Source organism: Mandrillus leucophaeus, unplaced genomic scaffold, assembly GCF_000951045.1.
Source record: "Mandrillus leucophaeus isolate KB7577 unplaced genomic scaffold, Mleu.le_1.0 Scaffold242, whole genome shotgun sequence".
Lineage (NCBI taxonomy): Eukaryota > Metazoa > Chordata > Mammalia > Primates > Cercopithecidae > Mandrillus > Mandrillus leucophaeus.
Genome location: NW_012102499.1, coordinates 982275 through 994034, shown reverse-complemented (window position 1 = coordinate 994034; position 11760 = coordinate 982275). Strand labels below are relative to the sequence as shown.

General features: G+C 41.8%; 1 pseudogene; it reads left to right on the top strand.

Annotated features, from left to right (window-relative positions):
• The first annotated feature begins 6683 nt into the window (after window positions 1–6683).
• On the top strand, window positions 6684–6952 carry LOC105541632 (annotated as a pseudogene).
• The last annotated feature ends 4808 nt before the right edge of the window (window positions 6953–11760 follow it).

Sequence of the window (11760 nt, the reverse complement as noted above, 5' to 3'; positions counted from 1 at the left end):
TAATTTTTGTGTTTTTCGTAGAGATGGGGTTTTGCCACGTTGCCCAAGGTGGTCTCAAACTCCTGAGCTCAGGTAATCTGCCCACCTTGGCCTCCCAAAGTGCTGGGATTATAGGTGTGAGCCATTGTGCCCAGCCACCTTTGTTGTTAGGTGCATACACATTTAGTATTGTTATGTGTTTTCGGTGAACTGACCTTTTTATCATTGTATAATGTCTCTTTATCCCTGGCTCTAACATTTACTTTGTTACTAATAAAGCCATGCAAGCTTTCTTTTAATTCGTGTTTGCATGGTATATTCTTTCCATTATGTTACTTAACCTACCTATATCATTATATTTGTGGTGAATTTCTTGTAGGCAGCATGTGATCTCATGTTTTTCTTGACTTCTAAATCCATTTATATCCATTCTGATCTCTTTTAATTGACATAGTTAGCATATTTACACTTAATTTAGCATTCACATGTAATTATTGAAATATCTAAATTTGAGCCTACCATTTTATTATATGTGTTCTGTTTTTCCCCTCTGATATGTATTTCTCTGTTTCCCTTTCAGCTTCTTTTCTGGGGATAGTTGAACAAATTTTAGTATTCTATTTAATTTATTCATTGTGTCTTTGACCATTTTTTGGTATGTCTTTTTAGTAGTTGATCCAGGGATTATAATAACATCATAATAATATATAATAACATAACTCATTACATTCTACTTAGAATCAATATTATACCTCTTCAAGTACGTTCAGTAAAGGATTAATTCAGCAGGCTTGGAATGTTTAAGACCTGAACATTCCCAAAAAAGGACTGGCCTTTGACCAGCTTCTGGGAGGTAATCTCTAAGCCCTTTGAATATCCTGTTTGATAGAAGTATCTTTGTATACCTAGGCCTTGGGCCTTGCCAGATAGTTTATGCCAACAATGTGATTTATGACTGGGGCCTTGTCCACATTGTATCCATTTGACCTCTGTAGAAGCTGGAGACTGAGTAAGGTTTGTCATATGGATGTTTCATGCCTATGTGGCCAACCCCCAATACAAATCCTGGACACCAAATCCTGGCACTGGTTGGCAGTCAGCCATATGTGTTTTCACACATCATTGCGGGGAAAATTAAGAAGACAATTTGAAGCTTTCTTGGTTTCTCCTGAACTCTGCCCCACGCATTTTTTACCTTTGCTGATTTTATCTGTATCCTTTTGCTGTAATAAGCTGTAACCATAATCATTAACAGCTTTTCTGAGTTCTGTGAATCTTTCTAGCAAATCAATGAGCCTAAGTGTGGTTGTAGGGACCCCTGGCACAAAGTGAAATGTGGAATCTTGCCACCATATGCATCTCTTTATTCTCCACAATCTATGTCGTAGCTGTCTTATCTAATACGCTTACATACAATAAAAACCTCATCAGATATTGTTATAATTTTTGCTTTTGGTTGTCACACATATTTTAAAGAACTCAAGAGGAGAAGATTTGTCAATTATACTTCACCAGATATTTAACATTTCTATTGCTCTTTCTTCATTCTTAATGTTCCACATTTCTTTGTGGTATCATTTTCCTTCTGTCTAAAGAATTTCTTTTAGCAATTCTTTTAGAGTAGGTCTGTTGGCAGTAAATTCTCATGGGTTTTCTTGCCTGAGATGTCCTTTATTTATTTATTTTTTAAACAACCTGTCATTTCTGAAGGATATTTTTACTGGATATTTAGCTCTGTGTTGACAGTATTTTCTTTCAGCCCTGTAAAAAATGTCATTTTACTTTGGGCCTCCATGGTTTCCAGTGAGAAATCTGAAATTATTTGAATCATTATTCCCCTATAAGCAATGCACTGTTGTTCCTTGTCTTTAGTTTTTTTTTTTTTTTTTTTTTTAGATGAAGTCTTGCTCTGTCACCCAGGCTGGAGTGCAGTGGCACAATCTCGGCTCACTGCAACCTCTGCCTCTTGGGTTCATGCCATTCTCCTGCCTCAGCCTCCCAAGCAGTTAGGACTACAGGTGCCCGCCACCAAGCCCGGCTAATTTTTGTATTTTTAATAGAGATGGGGTTTCACAATGTTGGCCAGGCTGGTCTTGAACTCCTGACCTCAGATGATCCATACACCTCAGCCTCCCAAAGTGCTGAGATTACAGGTGTGAGCCACCCCGCCTGGCCTAGTTTTTTGTTTTCAGCAATTTGATTATGATGTGTTTGGGCATGTATTTCTTTTGGGACTGGGGCTTACTGGTTCTCGAATCCGTAAGTTTTATGTCTTTTACCAAAGGTAGGAAATTTTTAGTTGCTATTTCTTTAAATATTTTTTTAGCTCCACACCCTTTTTCCTTTCCTGATGAGACTCCTATGACACAAATGTTAGGCTTTTTGGTATAGCACCTTAGGTCCCAGAGGCTCCACTCAATTATATTGTTAATTTTTTTCTTTCTATTGTTAAGCAATTTCTATTGATCTATCTTCAAGTTCACTCATGCATTCATCTGCCATCTTTATTTGCTATTAAGCTCTTTCAGTGAGTTTTAAAATTTTGGCTATTGTATTTATTAGCCCCCAAATTTCCATTTGGTTCTTCTTTCTATTTTCTATTTTTTTGTTGTTGTTGAGATTTTCTATCTTTCTGTTTGCTTTAAGTGTGTTTGCCATTCTTCTTGGAGCACTTTTGCATTAGCTGCATTATAATCTGTCTCAGATACTTGCAATATGTGTGTAATCTTGATGTTTGTGTCTGTTAATTATGTTTTCTTACTTAAATTGAGATTTTTCTGATTCTTTATATGCTTATTACTTTTGGATTATATCCTGGAAAGTTTGAACAATATGACAATATGTTATGAGATTCTAGGTCTTGTTTAAATCCTATGGATAATGTTGGTCTTCTTGCTTTAGTAGGCAATTCACTCATTTGGATACAGGCTGTAAGTTCTGACCTTTTTTCTATGGGTTGTGGTTTCAATGTTAGTTCTGCTTTCAAAGGTATTGAAATGCTAGTTGAATCTGTTTCATGTATGCACCATCCATTGGCCAGTCTGGGACCTGAGCAGTGGTCTGTCCTATAGTTTAGTTCTCAGTGAGTCCATGAGCTCATAAACAACTTCATGTGGTCACTTTCCTGAGCTCCTTCCTTTCTATGATCTTTGTGGTCCTTTCCAGTTCGTCGGCCCTATTTTTGTCTTTTTAGGCAGAAAGCTGGAATTTTTGTTATCATAGTTTGCCACAGAAGTCTCATAATTGCACCCACATCTGGGGCCAAGCAGTAGGAGGAAAGAGAAAAAAAAAATCAATTCCTATTTGAGTTGATCCATCTTCTTGGGACCATAGGTTCTCTGAGGAGAGAAGAAAGTTTCCATTCTACAAACTTTTAGGTGCCTGTGGACCCTGCTGCTGCTGCTGCTGCTGCCATTACCATCACCACTGCCACCAATGGAAGATTTCCTGGTGGCTGGGACATGATAGCGTGCAGATTATAAAATTAAAGAAGGCCGGGCGCGGCGGCTCAAGCCTGTAATCCCAGCACTTTGGGAGGCTGAGACGGGCAGATCACGAGGTCAGGAGATCGAGACCATCCTGGCTAACACGGTGAAACCCCGTCTCTACTAAAAATACAAAAAACTAGCCGGGCGAGGTGGCGGGCGCCTGTAGTCCCAACTACTCAGGAGGCTGAGGCAGGAGAATGGTGTGAACCCGGGAGGCGGAGCTTGCAGTGAGCTGAGATCTGGCCACTGCGCTCCGGCCTGGGCCACAGAGCGAGGCTCCGTCTCAAAAAAAACAAAAAAAAAAAAATAAAATAAATAAAATAAAATAAAATTAAAGAAAAAAAGATTGGTGGATGGAGAAAACCAGCAGACTACAAGCCTACATCGTTCGTACCCCCCACAGGAACCCAAATTTTAACAACTATCTGCACACAGAAAAGCACCATCATAAGAACCAAAAATCAGGTGAGCAATCATAGTACTTGTTTTTAACTTCATATCATTGAAAGAGGCATTGAGGAGGGCAGGAGAGAAAATCTTATAATGATGACACCACGCCTCTCCCATCCTCCGGCAGCAGCCTTGTAATGTGGAGAGTCTGTGCACTTGGAGGAGGGAGAGCAGTGACTGGGGGACTTTATATTGAACTCGGTACTGCCTTGTCATAGCAGAGAGAAAAGCCGTGCTGGGCTCAGCCAGTGCCAGTGCACAGAGGGAGAACTTGCATCAGACCTAGCCAGAGGGGAACCACTCATCCCATTGGCTGGACCTCAAGTTTCTTGGCAAGCTTTACCACTGGGGCCCAAAGTGCTCTGGGGTCATAGGTAAACTTGAAAGGCAGTCTAGGACACAAGAACTGCAATTCCTAGGCAATGTTGGCTGGCTGTGTTCAGAGCCACAGGACTAAAGTGGCACGTGACCTAGGAAGACACCAGTCAGGGCAGCTAAAGGAGCGCTCGCACTGTCCCTCCCCTAACACTAGGCAGTGCAGCTTGTAGCAATGACAATGTCTCCTTCCTTCTGATTAAGGGGTGGAGAGTGAAGAGTAAAGAGAACTTTGTCTTGCCTCTTGGATAGCAGTTCAGCCACAGTAGGAGAGGGCACTGGGCAGAGCTATGAGGGCCCTGTTCCAGGCCCTAGCTCCTGGATTACATTTCTAGACACACGCTTGGCCAAAAGGGAGCCTGCTGCCTTGAAGGAAGGCCCCAGTCCTAGCAGGATTTATTACCTCCTGACCAAAGAGCGGTTGGGCCCTGAATAACCAGCAGTGATACCTAGGTAGTACGCTGTGGGCTTTGGGCTCTAGATATGCTGACTTCAGGTGTGAGCTGGCACATTCCTAGCTGTAGTGGCGATGAAGAAAGACTCCTTCGGTTTGAGAAAAGCAGAGGGAAAAGTGAAGGGACTTTGTCTTACACCTTAGGTACCAGCCACAGTGAGGTAGAGCACCAAGTGGGTTCTTGGGGTCCCCGAGCCGAGGCCTAGGCTCTTGGACAGCATTTCTGGACCTGCCCTGGAGCAGAGGGGAACGCACTTCCCTGAAGGGTGAGTCCCAGGCCTGGCAGCATTCACCACAAGCTGACTGCAGAGTCCTTGGATTTTAAGTGAACATCAGCGGTGGCCTGGCAGAATGAAACTTGATGGTGGTGGCTACAGGGGGAGGCTCCTCTGCGATGGAAAAGAGGAGGAAGAGTGGGAGGACTTTATATTATGGTTTAAGTGTCAGCTTAGCTGCAGTAGAATAGAACATCAGGCAAATTTCTAAGGTTTTTGATTTCAATCAAATAATCACATCAAAATGGATTAAAAGCTTATCAAAATGGATTAAAGAGTTAAACCTGAAACTATGAAACTACTAAAAGAAGGAACTGGGGAAACTCTCCAGGACATTGGTCTGGATGAAGATTTCATGAGAAACATCCCACGAGTATAAGCAACCAAAACAGAAATGGACAAACGAGATCACACCAAGTTAAAAAGCTTCTGCACAGCGAAGGAAACAATCAACAAAATGAAGAGACAACCCACAGAATGGGAGAATATATTTGCAAATTACCCATCTGACAGGGAATTAATAACCAGAATATATAAGAAGCTCAAACAACTCTATAGGAAAATATCTAATATCCATTTAAAAAATGGGCAAAGGATCTCAATAGACATTTCTCAAAAGAGGACATGCAAATGACAAATAGATATATGAAAAGGTGCTCAACATCACTGATCATCAGAGAAACGCAAATCAAACCACAATGAGATATCATCTTATCTCTGTTAAGATGGCTTATAGCCAAAATACAGGCAATAACAAATGCTAGAGAGGACGCGGGGAAAAGGGAACCCACATACAGTGTTGGTGGGAATGTAAATTAGTATAGTCACTGTGGAGAAGTTGGAGGTTCCTCAAAAAACTAAAAATTGAGCTACCATATAATCCAGCAATCCCACTGCTGGGTGTATACCAGAAGTGTATACCCAGAAGAAAAGAAATCAGTATATCAAAGAGATATCTGCAATTCCATGTTTGTTGCAGCACTGTTTACAATAGCCAAGATTTGAAAGCAACCTAAGTTTCCATCAACAGATGAATGGATAAAGAAAATGTGGTACATATACACAATGGAGTACTATTCAGCCATTAAAAAAATGAGATCCTGTCATTTGCAACAACATGGATACAACTGGAGGTCGTTATGCTTAGTGAAATAAGCCTGGCACAGAAAGACAGACATTGCATGTTCTCACTTATTTGTGGCATCTAAAAATCAAAACAATTGAACACATGGAGATAGAGAGTAGAAGGATGGTGACCAGAGGCTGGGAAGGGTAGTGAGGGGTTGGGGGCAGGTGGGGATGGCTAATGGATACAAAAAGTACTTTGAAAGAATGAATGAATAATACCTAGTATTTTATAGCACAACAAGATGACTATCGTCGAAATAATTCAATTGCACATTTAAAAATAACGAAAAGAGTAAAATTGGATTGTCTTTCACACAAAGGATAAATGCTTGAGGAAATGGATACCCCATTTTCCACGATGTGATTATTATGCATCGTGTGCCTGTAGCAAAATATCTGATGTACCCCATAAATAAACACACCTATTATGTACCAACAAAAATAAAAATTAAAAAAAAAAAAGGGAAGGAGAAGAGGCGACAACAATTTCTAGACTGACCAAAGCCGGCATACCACCTACGTCCTACCACCACCATGCCCAAGAGGAAAGCTGAAGGGGTTGCTAAAGGAGATAAAGCCAAGGTGAAGGACGAACCACAGAGATCTGTGAGGTTGTCTGCTAAACCTGCTCCTCCAAAGCCAGAGCCCAAGCCTAAAAAGGCCCCTGCAATAAAGGGAGAAAAGATACCCAAAGGGAAAGAGGGCAAAGCTGATGCTGGCAAGGAGGGGAATAAGCCTGCAGAAAATGGAGATGCTAAACAGAGCAGGCCCAGAAAGCTGAAGGCGCTGGAGATGCCAAGTGAAGTGTATTCATTTTTGATAACTGTACTTCTGGTGACTGTACAGTTTGAAATACTATTTTTTAAAATCAAGTTTTATAAAAATGCAGAATTTTGTTTTACTTTTTTTTTTTTTTCCCCCTTAAGCTATGTTGTTAGCACACAGAACACTTCATTGTTGTTTTTGGGGGACGGGGCATGTGTCACTAATAGAATGTCTCCGAAGCTGGATTGATGAGAGCGGGAAACACCTTTCCTTTCTGGTTTTGAGAGGCCTCCTCTGGGCTCCCAAGGGAGGGATTCCCTGACTTTGACACACATGGCCACCGTGGCACAAAAGCTTTGTGGTATGAAAAACAAATTTGTTTTTATGTCTTCTTCTCCCTTTCCACCTTTCAGCATAGACTTAACTCCCTGAAACCCAGACATCTGTTGGGACCTGACCCCAAATAATTGGTTACCTATGTGTCAGGCAATCTGGACTTTCCAGTGATGCCACTGAGATGGCACCCCTCAAAAGAGCAGTGGTTCCATTTCTAGACTGTGGATCTTCGGATAAATTCTGCCATTTTCATTTCATTTCTTGAGAGTCAAGGTCGGCTCCTGAAAAGTTGTTAAACAACATGTTAATGTGAAATGTCAACCCCCACTCTAAAGTTTCCCTGTTCAGAGCATCAGATGAAGACTTTTTTTTTTTTTTTTTTTTTTTTTTGAGACAGGGTCTCACTCTGTCGCCCAGAGTGGAGTGCAGTGGCGCAATCTCGACCTCTGCCTCCCAGGCTCAAGTGATCCTCCTGCCTCAGCCTCCTGGGTAGCTGGGATTACAGGTGTGCACCACTACTGCCAGGCTAATTCATTGGGTTTTATAGTAGGTTTCCGTCTTTTGGTAGCCTATTGAAGAAGGGAGTTTGAAAATTGTTGTATATCGTTAACGATTGTCAGCTCATGTCCTGCCTGAAATACCATGATTATTTGTGAAAAGTATCTTTAATAAAGCTGGATACAGTTTGGCTTGGGAAAAAATTTAAAAAACAGAAAAATGGGACATTCCACCCACTTTGTCTGAGTATTAGGAGTCTCCTGTACCATTCTTAACCAAAATTTGAAGGCTTCTCCTGGAGTTGTCTGTGTTTATTTCCTGGTACCTACTTCTGGGTTTTGGCCTGCCTTGTATCACGGACAAGGCTGAGTGATACTCGTGGAAAAACAGGAACTGGTCTACCCCGTCCTCCCACTGGTCTGCTACTGTTTACTTTTCTGATTCCTCAAATAGCTTCTCCAGGCATTACTTCCAGGTTGTATATTTTCACTGAGTGGGTGAAACAGAGTAGAGTGGGCTTACTCAATTGTACCTGGAGCTGGCACTCCTTTTTTTTTTTTTTTTTTGGGACGGAGTCTCGCTCTGTCACGGAGGCTGGAGCGCAGTCGCGAGATCTCGGCTCACTGCAAGCTCCGCCTCCCGGGTTCACGCCATTCTCCTACCTCAGCCTCCCGAGTACCGCAGCCTCCCGAGTACCTCAGCCTCCCGAGTACCTCAGCCTCCCGAGTACCTCAGCCTCCCAAGTAGGTGGGATTACAGGCTCCCGCCACCCGGCCTAGCTACATTTTTTTTTTTTTTTTTTTTTTTTTTAGTAGAGACAGGGTTTCACCGTGTTAGCCAGGATGGTCTCGATTTCCTGACCTTCTGCTCCGCCCGCCTCAGCCTCCCAAAGTGCTGGGATCACAGACATGAGCCACCACGCCGGGCCGGAACTGGCACCCTTATATGTAACTCTTCAGTTTTGTCTTCGGGGTTCCAAGGTAGGTAAATTCACGATCACAGCAGTCTTTGTGGTAAACATATGAATACTTGTGACCTATTGGTTTTATTCCAATGGTAATGGAAGCCTGGACTGTTACAGAAGAAACTCAGAAAGGAAGTAACACTTACCCTTCCCCAAAAGCATTTGCATTACAATTTACCTGCCAGTGATGGCTTCTGTGGGCAGTATTGTGAATCTTGGGGTACTGATCCCAAAGAAAATTGGGAATTTGGTTAAATGCATCATGGAGAACACACACTTTTCCTTCCACAGCCTTTGCCAACCTCATGACACTTTATGCACTTCCTCATGCAGAAGGATTCCTGCATCCCTTTATTCCTGGAATGGGTATATAGAGTCTAATCACTTTACCAACTATGATTAGAGTGCTGTATTGAGATGATTGTTGTGTCTAAGCTCAGAGGGAAATTGGGCTGGGTTCCATTAGTGATCTGTTATGGTCTAGATAAAAATCAATGGCAGGAGTGTGCTGTTGTATTATTTGCCAATGTTCCTCTTCTTATATCAAAATTGTATACAAAGAGATTTGCTATTATCTGGTACAGTTTTTGTGTGAATTTAAGGTAATTGGCCTCCCTTACCTCATATCCCTTCTACTGTCGTTCTCTCTAGTTATGAACTAAAGGCTTGATCATCTGTTAAAGTAATTTCCGGGATCAATGAGCAGCTGTAGGAAGCTTTTAGGGAGAGGTAAGTGGTGGGTGTGAGTAGGCAGACTTTCCTTGAATCCTCTCATGCTGTCTTGTACGTCTAGTAAGGCCAGTCATATCCATCTGGATATAATATAATAACATGGGAGCTTTTCCCGATTGGAAGAGGGGATGGACAGGCTTAAAGGGCAGGCCAGGCAAATGACATGATGTCAGCTTTTAGGTAGAGTTTCTTCGCAGGGTCAGTTGTTGTTTCTTCTTTCCTGCAAAAGTCACTCCATCGAAAAGGACCCCCTACTAACAAATACAACCCCAAGAGCCCTTGGCCTCCATGCAGGCAGGAAAGGGCATCTGACTAGGAAGAGCCTAGCTGACCTGGACATTTGTGAGCTAGCTTGGAAGAGCTTGGAAGGGCTGTGCGTTTTGAAATAACATCCACTTGGCTTTGAATTGTGAACTTACAATTTACTCATTGTAAGACTGAGGGTAAATTGGTATTCTTTTGAGCCTGTTTCCTCATCTGTAAAATAGAATAATAATGTTTACCCATTTCCCTCTCTGTAGGGTAACTGTGAAAGCTAACAGACATAATCCGAAGAAGAAAATGATTGGCATTGCTGTAGGTCCTCTGCAAATGTTAGCTCTTTAATATTCTTAGATTGTGTTGTGGGTAGCAGGCAATCACTGCTTACCTTGGCTCTTCTGTCTGGGGTGGGTGGAGGCAGGGATAAAATCATGAGAGGTCACATTGAGTTGAAAGTCTTGACCTTTCTTGGGTGGGTAAAGGATTCATCATGTTTTTCATGCTGAAAATAAATTAGTCCCTCAAGTCAAATGTTACCAGAGCTAATAATGAGCTACCTTTTTATAGCAACTACCATGACATTCAGAACAGTTTTTAATTGTGAGTCTCTTTCTTTAAAATAAAAAGTTCACATGAGCAAATGCTAATATTTTAAGAAAATTCTTGGAGGGACTTTAATTGACACATGTAAATGCTGTAGTTCGATTTGCATTTAAATAGACATTCTAAACATTTTCTTTTAAATGGGCTTTATTTCTATCTTGTAAAACTAAAAATTGATTTTTTCTTTTTAGCAAAATGGGTGCCTGGTAAGGTTCATGGTTAAGAGATGTGGTGCAGCTGTTCTTTTATCTCCTACTCAGAGTGGAAATAGCCTTACCAGAGCAAGGCATAAGTGAACAATAGAAGCAATATTTTTAAAAAATGTGCCTCTGCAAAGGATTGATCAGTGGCTTAAAAAAGATTGACATCAGCGTGACATTCTCTCCATCAATGCACAAGGCCGCACAGAAAAATCTTCCCTATTTACAAGCACAGTCAACCTTTCATCTCTCATTTCCCGTGAAGAACGCAGTGACCCTCTTAAAATACACTGCGGGGGTGAGCTTTTTTTTCTCCCTTTCCTCCTCCTATATTGGAATAGGAGACTTCTCTGAAAAAGCCTCTAATAGTGGAGTTTTGGGAGATGGAATTCTCATCTGGAGTTTATTACCAAAGTAATTTTTTTTTTTTTTTTTTTTTTTGGTGAGACAGAATCTTACTCTGTTGCTCAGGCTGGAGTACAGTGGCGCGATCATGGCTCCCTGCAACCTCCACCTCCCTTTTTCAAACGATTCTCCTGCCTCAGCCTCCTGAGTAGCTGGGATTACAGGCATGTGCCACCACGCCCGGCTAATTTTTTTTGTATTTTTAGTAGAGACAAGGTTTCACCATATCGACCAGGCTGGTCTTGAACTCCCAATCTCAGGTGATCCGCCTGCCTCGGCCTCCCAAAGTTCTGGGGTTACAGGTGTGTGTCACCGTGCCCAGCCAGCAAAGTAATCCTTGAACGGGTGTTTGGTACATTTCCCCAGGTTCCTGAGAAGGAGAATCACAGGATGGAGCTTAGAATTTATTGAGGTCCCTTATTTAAGTCTCACTTTAGGTCTGTGGCAGGAAAGACTAGGGACTCACCCAAATCCTCGTTCTGCTCTTCATTCTGGGCTAGACTATGTACCCTTCGTACAGTTAGGTTTGGTCACATGCCCGAGTTTTATTCAAAATTGATACGTACCACCTCCAGCTTGGTTCATAAAAACCTCCCACATGTACCTTGCTTTTTTCTCCTTCTGGCTGGTTGGAATGATGTGATTCCCAGGGCAACCTTGGAAGCCACTTGTTGAAGATGTTATGACCCTACCAGCTTAAGTTCCTGGAATGACTATTCTGCCAACTTATTCTCTTGCTCAGCACCGTTTCCATGAACAAGAAATAAACTTCTATTGAATCTGGGCTGTTATACATTTTTTTTTTCATTTGCTATAGCAGGTAGCCTATCCTTATAAAATAAATAAT